A 13,091-nucleotide genomic window follows, 5' to 3' on the forward strand; every position below is an offset into this window, starting at 1 on the left:
AGAAAAAAACACTAGCTTTCTTTGTAAAAGAAAAAAAGGTCAGTTTTGAGAAAGATAGGTGCTTTAAAGAGTTTGTCCTCTTTAAATGGGAAAAATGTACAGAAAGAGAGAGAGAATAAGAGCATGAGCAAAGGAACAGAGTGATAGTGGGTTGGTGAAGGCAAGTGGTGTGGAGTTGGGATCATGGTTAGGATAGAGCAGGGCTCAGAAAACCCTTTCTATAAAGAGCCATATAGCAAATATTTCAGAATTTTCAGGCCAGTCTCTGTTGCTTCTACTTATCTTTACCAGTGTAGCGAAACAGCAGCCATAAATGATACATAAATGATGGATATGGCTGTCTTCCAGTAAACATTTATTTACAAAAACAGGACTTGATTCACACAACCACAACTTGCCAATCCCTGCAATAGAGCAATTAGAAGAGGAGATGATAAAATAATTCACAGAGTAGGAAAAAAACAGATTTTACATTACAAATTGTAATGAATTTTTAAAAATATTTTTATTGACAAATCTTCACACACATCCAGTCTCTACATGGTGTACAATCAATGGCTCATAAATTCATCACATAGTTGTGTGTTCATCACCATGATCATTCTTAGAGTACTTGCATCATTCCAGAAAAAGAAAAAGAAAAAAGAAAAAAGTCTTACATCCCATACTGCTTACCCCTCCCTCTCATTGATTACTAGGATTTCAATCTCCCAAGTCATTTTACTCCTTATCCCTCCTATTATTTATTTATTTTTTATCCATATTTTTTTACTCATCTATCCATACCCTGGATAAAAGGAGCATCAGATACAAGGTTTTCATAATAATATAGTCACATTGTAAAAGCTATATAGTTATACAATTGTCTTCAAGAATCAAGGCTACTAGAGCACAGCTAATTTAGGTATTTTCTTCCAGCCACTCCAATATGCCATAAACTAAAAAGGAATATCTGTATAATGCATAAGAATAATCTCCAGGATAGCCTCTGGATTCTGTTTGAAATCTCACAGACACTGAAACTTTATTTTGTCTCATTTCTCTTTCCCCTTTTTCTCAAGAAGGCTTTCTCAATCCCCTGATGCCAGATTCCAGCTCATTCAGGAGTTCTGTCCCACGTTGCTAGGAAGATTTGCACCCCCTGGGAGTCATGTCTCATATAACAGGGAGAACAATGAGTTTACATGCACTCTAAGCAACAAAAGAGGTTCTCTGGGAGTGACTCTTAGGCATAATTATGAGTTTCATAGGGATATACACCAAAATCAAGAGCTTGGCCTATTGATTTGATTATCCCCACTGCTTGTGAGAATATCCGGAATTCTCCAAAGGAAGGTAAATATTTCCTCCTTTCTCCCTGGTCTCCCAAGGGGACTTTTCATATACTTCTTTATTCTTTGCCCAAAGTATGTGGTATTTATTCTGGGCCATCACACTAACCTTGACAAGCCAACAAGATCTCATTCCCTATTCAAGATTCCATGTACTTATGATATTCAACTAAACTGACTGTACAAGTTAAATTATGTAATGTGCTGCCCAAAATATAAATTTTGCACCAAATACACATCTCTCCCTTTGATCTCACACAGATGTTTTGAAGTTTTAAAATATGGAGATATCATCCTTTACCCTGTATTCTGATCTCCCCCAGTCCTATCCAGATCAGCTTCATTCACATCTCTAGTCAATGTCTGATCCCTTTTTCTAGTTTTTAAACAGTTCCTGTATGGGATAAATGCTGACTTTCCTAGCTTCAGAACTCTAACTCTGAGTCTTAGGTGTCACATAAATCCTGAAGTTTCTGGGAATGACCAGGTTACCTACAAACAGCTCAGTATCTCAGAATTTAGAAACAACAGTTAAATCTCCTGGATATATGTTACTGCTGTAAGAGCTTTACAATAGGCCCCAACCTGATAACCCATGCTCAAGTGAATTCAAGTTCACTGAGTTTTTATATTATAGTTAGTCCATAAGAGTGAGGCATGATAATATTTGTCTTTTTGTTTCTGACATTTCATTCAACATACAGTCCTTAAGATTCATTCACCTAGTTGCATCCCTCACAACTTCTTTCCTTCTTACAGCCACTCAGTAGTCCATTGTATGTATATACCACAGTTCCTTCTTCAGTTGTACCCTTAGGCCACCTCCATCCTCCTTAGGCCACCTCCATCCATTGTAAAAACTGCTGCTAGTGTGCAAATGTCCATTTGTGTCTCCATACTCAATTCCTCCAACTTTGTACTGAGCACTAGGGTTGAACGATCTTATGGCAACCCCACCCCTAGCCTCCTTTGGACCCACCGCACTGCCCTCCGTGGATGCATATCTCAGTTTCCCTACCAACAGTGAATAGGTACATTCCTTTCTTCACATTTTTCCTTGTTCTCGCTCTTCATTTTTAAACAGTTTCATTCGCACATCATACAATCCAACCAAAGTAAATAGACGTGCCTTCGCCACCATAATCTATATGAAGACATTTCATTTTCTTCCACAAAGAATCCTTACCTCTCCCCCATGCCTTGCAGCTGTTGACATTTAATTTTGGCATAATGCCTTTGTTACATTGAGTGAAAGCAAATTACAATGTTGCTGTTGATTATAGACCCTAGCTTGCATTGATTGTACTTTTTCCTGTACCTTGCAATGTTGACAATCATTTGTTCTGTCTCATGCAAAAACATTTTTATTTGTACATTTAATCACCATCTTTGTCCACTCTAGGCATTCCTAAGTTATACTGTCTTGTCTTTATCCTCTGTCTTTCCTTCTGGTTTCATATGTGCCTCAGCCCTTCTCCCTCAATCATACTCACATTCAGCTTCATTCAATGTACTTATATTATCATACTACAATCAAGTAGTATTGTACTATCCATTTCTGAATTTTTGCAATCAGTCCTGCTGTACATTCTGTACTCCTTTAGCACTAAATACCCAATTTCTACCTTCTTTCTATCTCCTGATAACCTGTGTTCTTAAATTCAACTTTCAAAGTTCACTCATTAATGTTAATTCATATCAGTGAGAGCATACAGTATTTATCCTTTTGTTTCTGGATAATTTCACTTAGCATAATGTCCTCAAGGTTCAACCACGTTGTTACATGCTTCATTACTTTATTCTGTCTTACAGCTGTGTAATATTCCGTAATATATGTACACCACAGCTTGTTTAGCCACTCATCTTTTGTTGGACATTTGAGCTGTTTCCATCTCTTGGTAATTGTAAATAAGGCTGCTATAAACATTGGTGTGCAAGTGTCCATTTGTGTCCGCCTCTGTTCCTCTGAATACACATCTAGTAATGATATTGCTGGATCGTATGACAATTCTATACTTAGCTTCCTGAGGAACTGCCAGACTTCAAGAGCAGGTGTACCCTTTCATATTCCTGCTAACAATGGATACATGTGCCTCTTTCTCCACATCTTCTCCAGCAGTTGTCGCTTTCTGTTTGTTTTTTTTTTGTTTTTTTTTTTGATAATGGTCATTCTGGTGGGTGTCAGATGATTTCTCATTGTGGTTTTGTTTACATTTCCCTGATTGCCAGTGAAGTTGAGCATTGTTTCATGAGTTCTTTACCCACGTTTATTCCTTTGAGATGTGTCTATTCATGTGTTTTGCTCATTTTTTAACTGGGTTTTATTTTAATTGTTGTTGAGTTGAAGAATCTCTTTATATAATCTGGATTCTAAACCCTTATCTGATATGTGGTTTCCAAATATTGTCTCCCATTACATAGGCTGCCTTTTTATTTTCCTGACAAAAGTTCTTTCATGCACATAAGTGTTTAATTTTTAAGAGTTCCCATTCATTTATTTCTCTTTTCAATGCTTGTTCTTTGGGTGTAAGGTCTAGGACACCATCTCTTATTAAAAAATTTATAAGATATTTCTATAGGTTTTCTTCTAAAAGTTTTATGGTCTTAGCTCTAATGTTTAGGATTTTGATCCATTTTGAGTTAATTTCCATATACGGTGTGAGTTAAGGATTCTTTTTCTTTTTTTTGCATATGGATACCCAGTTTACTGAAGAGGCTGCTCTGTCCCAGGCAGGGAAGCTTGACTGCCTTATCAAAGATTAATTGTCCATAGTTGAGAAGCTCTATTTCCAAATACTCAATTCAATTCCATTGGTCAGTGTATCTATCTTTATATCAATACCATGGTTATTGGTTTTTCTCTTTCTGCCAAGTAAGTTTTTGGAATTTTAATTATGATTACATCAAATCTGTAAATCAATTTTGGTAGAATTGAAATCTTAACTATATTTATTCTTCCAGTGCATGAACACAGTATGCCCTCCCATTTGTTTAGGTCTTCCATAATTTCTTTTAGCAATTTTTTGCAGTTTTCTGTGTATAGGTCTTTTGTATTCTTAGTTAAATTTATTTCTAAATATTTGGTTATTTTGGTTGCTGTTGTAAATGGAACTTTTTTTTCTTGATTTCCTCCTCAGGTTGCTCATCACTAGTGTATAGAAACACTAACTGATTTGGGGGTGTTGGTTTTGTACTTTCCCACTTTGCTGTACTCATTAGCTCTTTCCTGTAGATTTTTTGGAATTTTCAACATATAGTATCATATCATCTGCAAACAGTGAGAATTTTACTTCTTTCTTTCCAATTTGGATGCCTTTTATTTCTTTTCTTGTCTCATTGCTTTGGCTGGAACTTCCACACAATGTTGCATAAAAATAGTGATAGTGGGCATTCTTGTTTTGTTCCTGATCTTAGAAGGAAAACTTTCAGTCTTTCCCCATTGAGGATGATGTTAGTTGTGGGTTTTCATATATTCCCTTTATCACATTGAGGAAGTTCTCTTCTATTCCTATCCTTTGAAGTGTTTTCATCAAAAAGGATGTTAAATGTTGTCAAATGCCTTTTCTGCATCAATCAAGATGATTGTGTGGTTTTTCCCCTTTGATTTGTTGACATTAATTGATTTTCTTATGTTGAACCAGCCTTGCACACCTGGAATAAATTCCACTTGGTCATGGTATATAATTCTTTTAATGTGCTGCTGGATTCGATTTGCAAGTATTTTCTTGAGGATTTTTGCCTTTGTATTTCATTAGAGAGATTGGTCTGTAATTTTCTTTTCATATAGTATGTTTGTCTGGCTTTGGTTGGAGGGTGATGTTGGCTTCATAGGATGACTTAGGTAGCTTTCCCTTCTCTTCCATTTTTTTTAAGAGTTTGAGCAGGATTGATACTAATTCTTTCTTGAATCCTTGGTAGAATTCACATATGAAGCTATCTGGTCCAGGACATTTCTTTTTTGGGAGCTTCTTGATTACTGATTCAATTTCTTTGCTTGTGATTGGTTTGTTAAAGTCACCTCTTTCTTCATAAGTCAATGTTGGTTGTTCATGCCTTTTTAAAAAGTTGTCCATTTCATCTACATTGTTGATTTTATTAGCATATAGCTGCTCACAGTATCCTCTCATTACCTCCTGTATTTCTGCAGGGTTAGTCATTTATAACCACTCCTCCATTTCTGATTTTATTTATTTGCATCCTCTCTCTCTCTCTCTCTCTCTCTCGCTCTCTTTCTCTCTCTCTTTTCTTTTTGTCAGCCTAGCTAAGGATCCATCAATTTTATTGATTCTCTCTAACAACCAAATTCTGGTTTTGTTGATTTTCTTGATTGTTTTCATGTTCTCAATTTCATTTATTTCTGCTCTAATCTTTTGTTATTTCTTTCCTTTTGTTTGTTTTGGGATTAGTTTATTATTCTTTCTCTAGCTCTTCAACATGAACAGTTAATTCCTGATTTTTACTCTTTCTTCTTTTTTATATAGGCATTTAAGGCAATGAATTTCCCCCCCCCCCCAGCACTGCATTTGCTGTATCCCATACATTTTGATATGTTGTGTTTTTTTTTTTTTTTTTTTTGCTTTGAGACATTTACTGATTTCTCTTGTAATTTCTTCCTTGACTTGTTGGTTGTTTAAGAGTATGTTGTTTAGCCTCCATATATTTGTGAATTTTCTGGCCCTCTGACTGTTACTGATTTCCAACTTCATTCCATAATGACCTGAGAAAAAGTTTTGCATGATTTCAATCTTTTTGAATTTATTGAGACTTGCTTTGTGACCTAGCATATGGTCTATCCTTGAGAATGATCCATGAGCACTTGAGAAAAATGTATATCCTGCTGTTGTGAGGTGTAATATTCTGTAAATGTCTATTAAGTCTAATTCATTTATCATTTTATTCAAAATCTCTGTTTCCTTATTGATCCTCTCGCTAGATGTTCTATCCCATTGATGAGAGCAGGAATTGATGTCTCCAACTATTATGGTAAAGGTGTCTAATTCATCCTTCAGTGTTGTCACTTTTTGTCTCATGTATTTTGGAACACTCTAGCTCAGTATATAAATATTTATGATTGTTATGTCTTCTTGTTGAATTGTACCTTTTATTAATACATAATATCCTTCTTTGTCCCTTTAATTGTTTTACATTTGAAGTCTAATTTGTTGGTTATTAGTATAACTACTCCTGCTCTTTTCTGATTGTTGTTTGCATAAAATATCTTTTCCCAACCTTTTGCTTTCAACCTATTTTTGCCCTTGTGTCTAAAATGAGTCTCTAGTAGACAGGATGTAGATAAGTCCTGTTTTTTAATCCATTCTGCCAATCTATGTCTTTTTCTTTTTTTTTTTTAACATGGGCAGGCACCAGGAACCAAACCCCAATCTATGTCTTTTGATTGGGGAATTTAATACATAGCATTTAATGTTACTACTGTAAAGGCAGTACTTTCTTCTACTGTTTTGAGTGTTTTTATTTAATATATCTTATCTAATTTTTTCCTATTTTTACCTTTACTGATATTCTTGATTTCTACACTCTTCTCAGACCTCTCCTGCATTTTTCTGTCTGCCTGTCATGCTCCCTTTACTAGTTCTTGCAGATCTGATCTCTTAGTCACAAATTCTCTCAGTGATTGTTTGTCTGAAAATATTTTAATCTCCCCTCATTTTTGAAGTACATTTTTTCTGGATATAGAATCCTTGGTTCACAGTTTTTTCTTTTAGAATCTTAAATATACCATGCAACTGCCTTCTCACCTCATGGTTTCTGTTGTGAAATCCACACATAGTCGTACTGAGTTTCCCTTGTATGTGATGGATTGCTTTTTGCTCACTGCTTTCAAAATTCTCTCTTTGTTCTTGACATTTGACAGTCTGATTAGTAAGTGTCTTGGAGTATATATATTTGGATTTATTCTGTTTGGAGTACCCTGCACTTTTTGGATCTCCATTTTATGTCTTTCATAAGAGATGGGAAATTTTCAGTGATTATTTCCTCCATTAGTCTTTCTCCTCCTTTTCCTTCTCTTCTCCTTCTGGGACACTCACAACACAAATATTTGTATGGTTCATGTAGTCATACAATTCCTTGAGGTCCTGCTTATATTTTCCCATTATTTTCCTTTATTTTCTTTTGTGTGTCAGATTTCAGATGTCCAGTCCTCTAGTCACTAATCCTTTCTTCTGCCTCTTCAAATCTATTTTGTAGGTTTCCATTGTTTTTTTTTTACTTCTTCTATTGTGCTTTTCATTCCCATAAGTTTTGTGATGTGTTTTTTCAAACTTTCAAGTTCTTCTTTTTCCTTTGCCCAATGTCTTCTTTATATCCTTCCTCAACTTGTTGATTTAATTTTTGATGACATATCCCCTATCTGTTCAAACATCCTGAATTAGTTGTTTCATCTCCTGTATATCATTTGAATTGTCGGTTTGTTCCTTTGACTGGGCCATATCTTTGATTTTCCTAGTATAACTCATTATTTTTTTATGACATCTAGGCATTTGATTTCCTTACTTAGCTTATTCTGGAGTTGTTTTCACACTTTTACCTAAGGTTTTCTTGCTGGATGGCTTTGTTCTTTAGCTGTTCTTTGACATTCAGTTCAATTTATTCTAGACCTCTAACATAGGTTCTGTTTAACTGATCAAAAACTTTCCATTTGGGCAAGAATGCTCACCTGCCATGCCAGAGGACCCAGGTTCGATTCCCGGTGCCTGCCCATGTAAAAAAAAAAATTAAAAAAAAAAAACTTTCCATTCTTGTTTTTCTGTTTCTTTTCCTGCTTATATAGAGCCTTTTTTTTCTGAAGAGGGTGTCCTCAGATATTATGGACCCCAGTCAGATTTTCACAGACCAGACAGGCCTACATCTCAGGAGGAAAGAATAGCCATCATCAGTTTTCCCTGAGGGTGAGATCTAGCAGGTTGTCAGACTTTCTATGAAGCCTCTAGATTCTGTGCTTTTCCTATCCTGCCCAGCATGTGGCACTTGTTTTTCCACAGCTCCCCAATAGTGTAAAAGTGATGTGGTGCCTTTGATTTCAGCAGACTTTCCTACCCCAGGGCATAGTTGAGACAGAGTTGAGGTGGTAGGATGACTGATTGTTTCTGTTTTCCAGTCTCCGGGGCCTGAATTCCTTGAAGGATGTATTCCACTTAAGCTGAGTCCAGCCCCTGTTTTCTGGGGGGAAGAGACACCTTTTTGGGAATTAACCCATTTCACCTGTCTCTCAGACAAGCTTAATTCTGCCCCTGTCTGGGGCAGTGCTGCAGCCTGAGAAAGCTTCCAGTTCTATCTAATAAGCTGTTTAAGGAGTTTTAAAAACAGCCTTTTTAGAGCTGGATCCTGTTCCTGTCAATCAAGAGCTTGGGTTGGTACATGGCTGTATGTATCTCCAGGCTCTATGCACCCCCTTTTCTTGTGGTTCTGCCCTTCTCCAATATTTTGTGCTGTCTAACTCAAAAAGCCTCTGTTTTTTTTTTTTGTTTTGTTTTTTTTTATTTTTCCATCAGCCCTGCCCCCTTGACCAGGGCAAAAATTCCTAGTTCCTTTAATGCTTACTCCAGTTTTACCTGTGCTGGGTGCCTGTTTTCAATAGTCAGAGTTTGTTAAATAATTCCACAATTGGAGCTTGGTTGAGGCCAGCCCTTGCTGCCAGTAAAATCTGTTTCCCTTTCCCTTAGGGAACCAGCTTGCTGTGCCCATGGGGGAGGGGCAGCAACCTCCATAACTTGGGGGACTTACAGTTCTGTGTGTTATCTCAGCCATTCCACCTTGTCCAGAGTGGTGTATATTATGTGTCCTGTCACTGATGTTCCCCCAGCAGTTGTTCTATACTACTCCTGGCTATTACTAGCTGCTCTGGAGGACAAACTAAATTCCAAACCTTACTATGCTGCCATCTTGCCCCACCCTCCTATAATGAATTTTGAATTATACCCTCCTGTAATGAATTCATAGATTACCAAGCACTTCACTGGTTCCATCTTTCCTATAATGAAGTATTCCCAGGCAATATGTGTGTCTCCAGAGTAGAGGGTTCTCTTAGTAGGAAGTGAATGGGGAAAATGTTCAAGGTGCTGCTCCATATATGGGGTATTTAAATTACATGATACTGCAATGTAATTATCCATGCTCACATACAGTGAAATAACATATTTCATCTCTGGGCAACATTTAGACAATGTCCATAACACTATAGATGACTATTTTAACATTATAATAATGTTTAACATTGAGGATTTTATAATAGTTCCCATCAGTGGGAACTGTTTATGTGCTCTTTTGAAATAAAATAGAACTTGCCTAGGAATGCTTTTTCCCTCTTGGGGTACCCTCTCTTCCTCTTTCAATGTCCCCCGTGACATCTGGAAGAGCTAACATGCTCACTTTGGGATTTTTACTCTTTTGGAGCGGAAATATCTGAGTTTCATAAGGGTTCTTGTAACAGGGTGAGGTCCACTCCTTTCTCTTCTATTTCTTTACTGAATATGGCTTTTTATGTATGCACCAATGCATCTCCCTAAGATATTATTTTAAAGCTTTCTAGTGATCTTAAAGTCTTTCCTCAAAAGAGTTATTACCTTAATAAGCCCATGAAAGGATGCTCAACATCCTTAGCCATTAAGGAAATGAAAATCAAATCCGCAACAAGCTAACATTTCACACCCACTTTTAAACAAAAAAGGAAAGTATTGGTCAAGGTGTAAAGAAATAGGAACACTCGTTCATTGTTGGTGGGAATGTAAAATGGTGCAGCTACTATGAAAGATAGTTTGGTGATTCCACATGTCCTGACAAATCTCACTTTTAGGTGTATATCCAAAAGATTTGAAAGCAGGGACTCAAACAGAAATTTGCATTGTTCATAGTTGCCAAAAGATGGAAACTACCCAAGTGTTCATCAACAGATGAACGGGTAAGTAAAATGTGATAGTATTAACAATGGAATATTATTCAGCCATAGAGAAGAATGAAGTTTTGATACATAAAACAACATGGATGAACCTTGGAGGCACCATGCTCAGTGGAATAAGCCAGACACAAAAGAACAAATGTTGCATGATATCATTAATATGAAGTAATTAGAATAAGCAAATCCACTAGAGTAAGAAACTAGAATTCAGGTTACCAGAAGCTGGGGTGGGGGGAGGGAATGGGGAGTAAATGTTAATTGGTACAAAGCTTCTCTTTGGGGTGATGGAAAAGGTTTTGTAATGGATGATAACAATGGTAGCACAAAATTATTATTATAATTAATTCCAATGAATTACATACTAGAATATGGTTAAAAGGGGAAATTTTAGGTTGTATGTAAGTTACTAGAATAAATTATTTTTTAAAAATCCATAGAACTGTACAATTTATACAGTGAACCCTAATGTGAACAATGGACTATAGTTAATAGTACAATTATAATAATATTCTTTTATCAGTTACAACAAGGGTACCATACTAATGCAAAGTGTTAATAATTGGGATAACTTAATGCATGTAACAGGGGGATGGGTAGTATATGAGAACTCTGTATTTTCTGCATGAATTTTCTGTAAGCCTACAATAATAAAAATTTTAAAAGAACTATGGCTCATTCCAGTTTGTCCAGAAATGTTCCTGATTTTAGCACTGAAAGTCACACATAAGCAGTGACAGTTGATCAACCAGCATGGTCTATCAAAATGAACCTCTAAAAGATTCTGATACCCCACACATAACTAGGGTTCCATGAAAACCTGCTAACCCAGAGTCCTCTTTTAAAAATCACTTTTTTATTCTTTCAGTTAAACAGTCCTCTGCTTTGGGGATACAAATCTAAATGATATATCTTTAAAATAAAAACAATAAATGATATATCTTGGTCCTTGTTCTAGTTTCCAGCTAGCTGCTGGAATGCAATATACCAGGAACTGAATAGCTTTTAAAAAGGGGAATTAAATAAGTTGCTAGTTTATAGGTCTAAGGCTGAGAGAATGTCCCAATTAAATCAGGCCTATAAAAATGTCCAAATGAAGGCATCCAGGAATAGATACCTTGGTTCAAGAAGGTCGATGAAGTTCAGGGTTACTCTCTCCACTGGAAAGGCATGTGTCAATATGGTGATGTCTACTAGCTTCCTCTCCAGGCCTCTTGCTTTGTGAAGCTCCCTGGGAGGCATTCTCCTTCTTCATCTCCAAAGGTCACTGGGTGGTGGGCTCTGTGGTTCTCTTGTCCTTCTGTTGTGGTTCTGTGTCTCTCTCCTCGTTCTCAAAAGGAACTCTCTCCAAAATGTCTCCTCTTTTTTAGGATTCCAGGAAACTAATCAAGAACCATGTAGAATGGGTGGAGACACGTCTCCATCTAATCAAGTTTAATAATCACAATTGATTGAGTCACATCTCCATGGAGACAACTTAATCAAGTTTCCAACATATAGTACTGAATAGGGATTAGAAGAAACCATCGCTCCCACAAGATTGATTAGGATTAAAACATGGCTTTTCTAGGGTCTAGAAATCATTTCAATCCAGCACACTCCTCATCAGTCTTTCTCAGAATAGCAATAATGCTAATGAGATGGATGCTTCAGCTATGATTAGACTTGTGAAAAGTAAGGCTCACCGTCATACTTCCCACTACAGGCCAGGTCATGTCTCAAGGATGGTACATGGTGTCTCCAATAGCTGACACTGACACTGCATGGTAACCAGGTATATTTACAGAGAATTAAATATTCTTATAAAGCTAGGAAGCAGAGGGACTGGTATATCTGTGGGTCCATCCTATAGCAGGGCCAGAGTGTCTCTGGTGGTTATATGATAGTGACCCCAGCAGGCTTTATACTCTCCAGATCCCAACAAAGTTTAATTGAGGTTGAATTTAGTTTAGTTTTATCGACACTATGTCTACCAGATTGTAATTTACGTTTTGTGCTACTTTCTTCAGGGAGCATTACCATGTTCTGGAAAGCTCTAGGCAGCAGTCAGCAAACCTGTATATGGCCGGATAAGAAATATTTAAGCCTTTATGGATCTTCCTGTCTCTGTCATGACTACTCAACTACATAGATGTCTTTCTGAGGTGTATAATATTAAAATCAGTTTCATCTATCTCCAGACTGATAATGGTTTCAAATCTTGATCCAACTTTTAAGCCACCTTAGACAATTCATTGAAGCACTGTTATTAATGCTTTTTGTCCAGGAGAATTGTGACAGAGTAAAAAGATCAGAGTAGATGCTGATCTTTTTCAGTTCATCTGGATAAATAAGAACAAATTCTCTGCATTTTGCAAAATCACTAACTTTGAACATAAAACTGGACATAGCCCCTTAGTTAAAAACTTTTAAAAATTAAATACCTCATTTGGATGTTATTCCTAACATTTTCAAATTTCTCTTCTAACTTAGAAACTCCCATCTGTACAACTGGTACATAGGGGCCTTCGTTGATTGTTCTCTTGGTAGTTGGGATGCATCAAATCTCTCAGACCACACATGAATTTGCCTGAGAGACACCTAGGGCCTTCTACGATTCCTCAAGGGTTTTAGCCATTCAAGATCTAGATCTTAAAACACATTGCATTCTCAGTGTGTTTTAAGCTGTAAATGCTCCCATTTTAAATTCTGGGATCCATTAATTCATTCAACAGCTCTTGCCATAACTGAATCATTGGAAACAAAATGCTCTTATAATATATAGGCTTTTAAATTACTTTTCCACTTTTAGAAATTCTGAAACCTATTCCCTGATCAACTTTCCATGCCCTCCTCAAAATATTCCCAAA

The 13,091-nt window shown here is 36.5% G+C and overlaps 1 long non-coding RNA gene across 2 annotated transcripts in view; it reads left to right on the forward strand.

The window, feature by feature from the left end:
* Positions 1 to 13,091, forward strand: part of LOC143685050 (uncharacterized) — a 95,978-nt gene that overhangs the window by 14,924 nt on the left and 67,963 nt on the right. The window lies entirely within an intron of this gene.

This window comes from Tamandua tetradactyla, chromosome 1 (genome assembly GCF_023851605.1).
Source record: "Tamandua tetradactyla isolate mTamTet1 chromosome 1, mTamTet1.pri, whole genome shotgun sequence".
Classification (NCBI taxonomy): domain Eukaryota; kingdom Metazoa; phylum Chordata; class Mammalia; order Pilosa; family Myrmecophagidae; genus Tamandua; species Tamandua tetradactyla.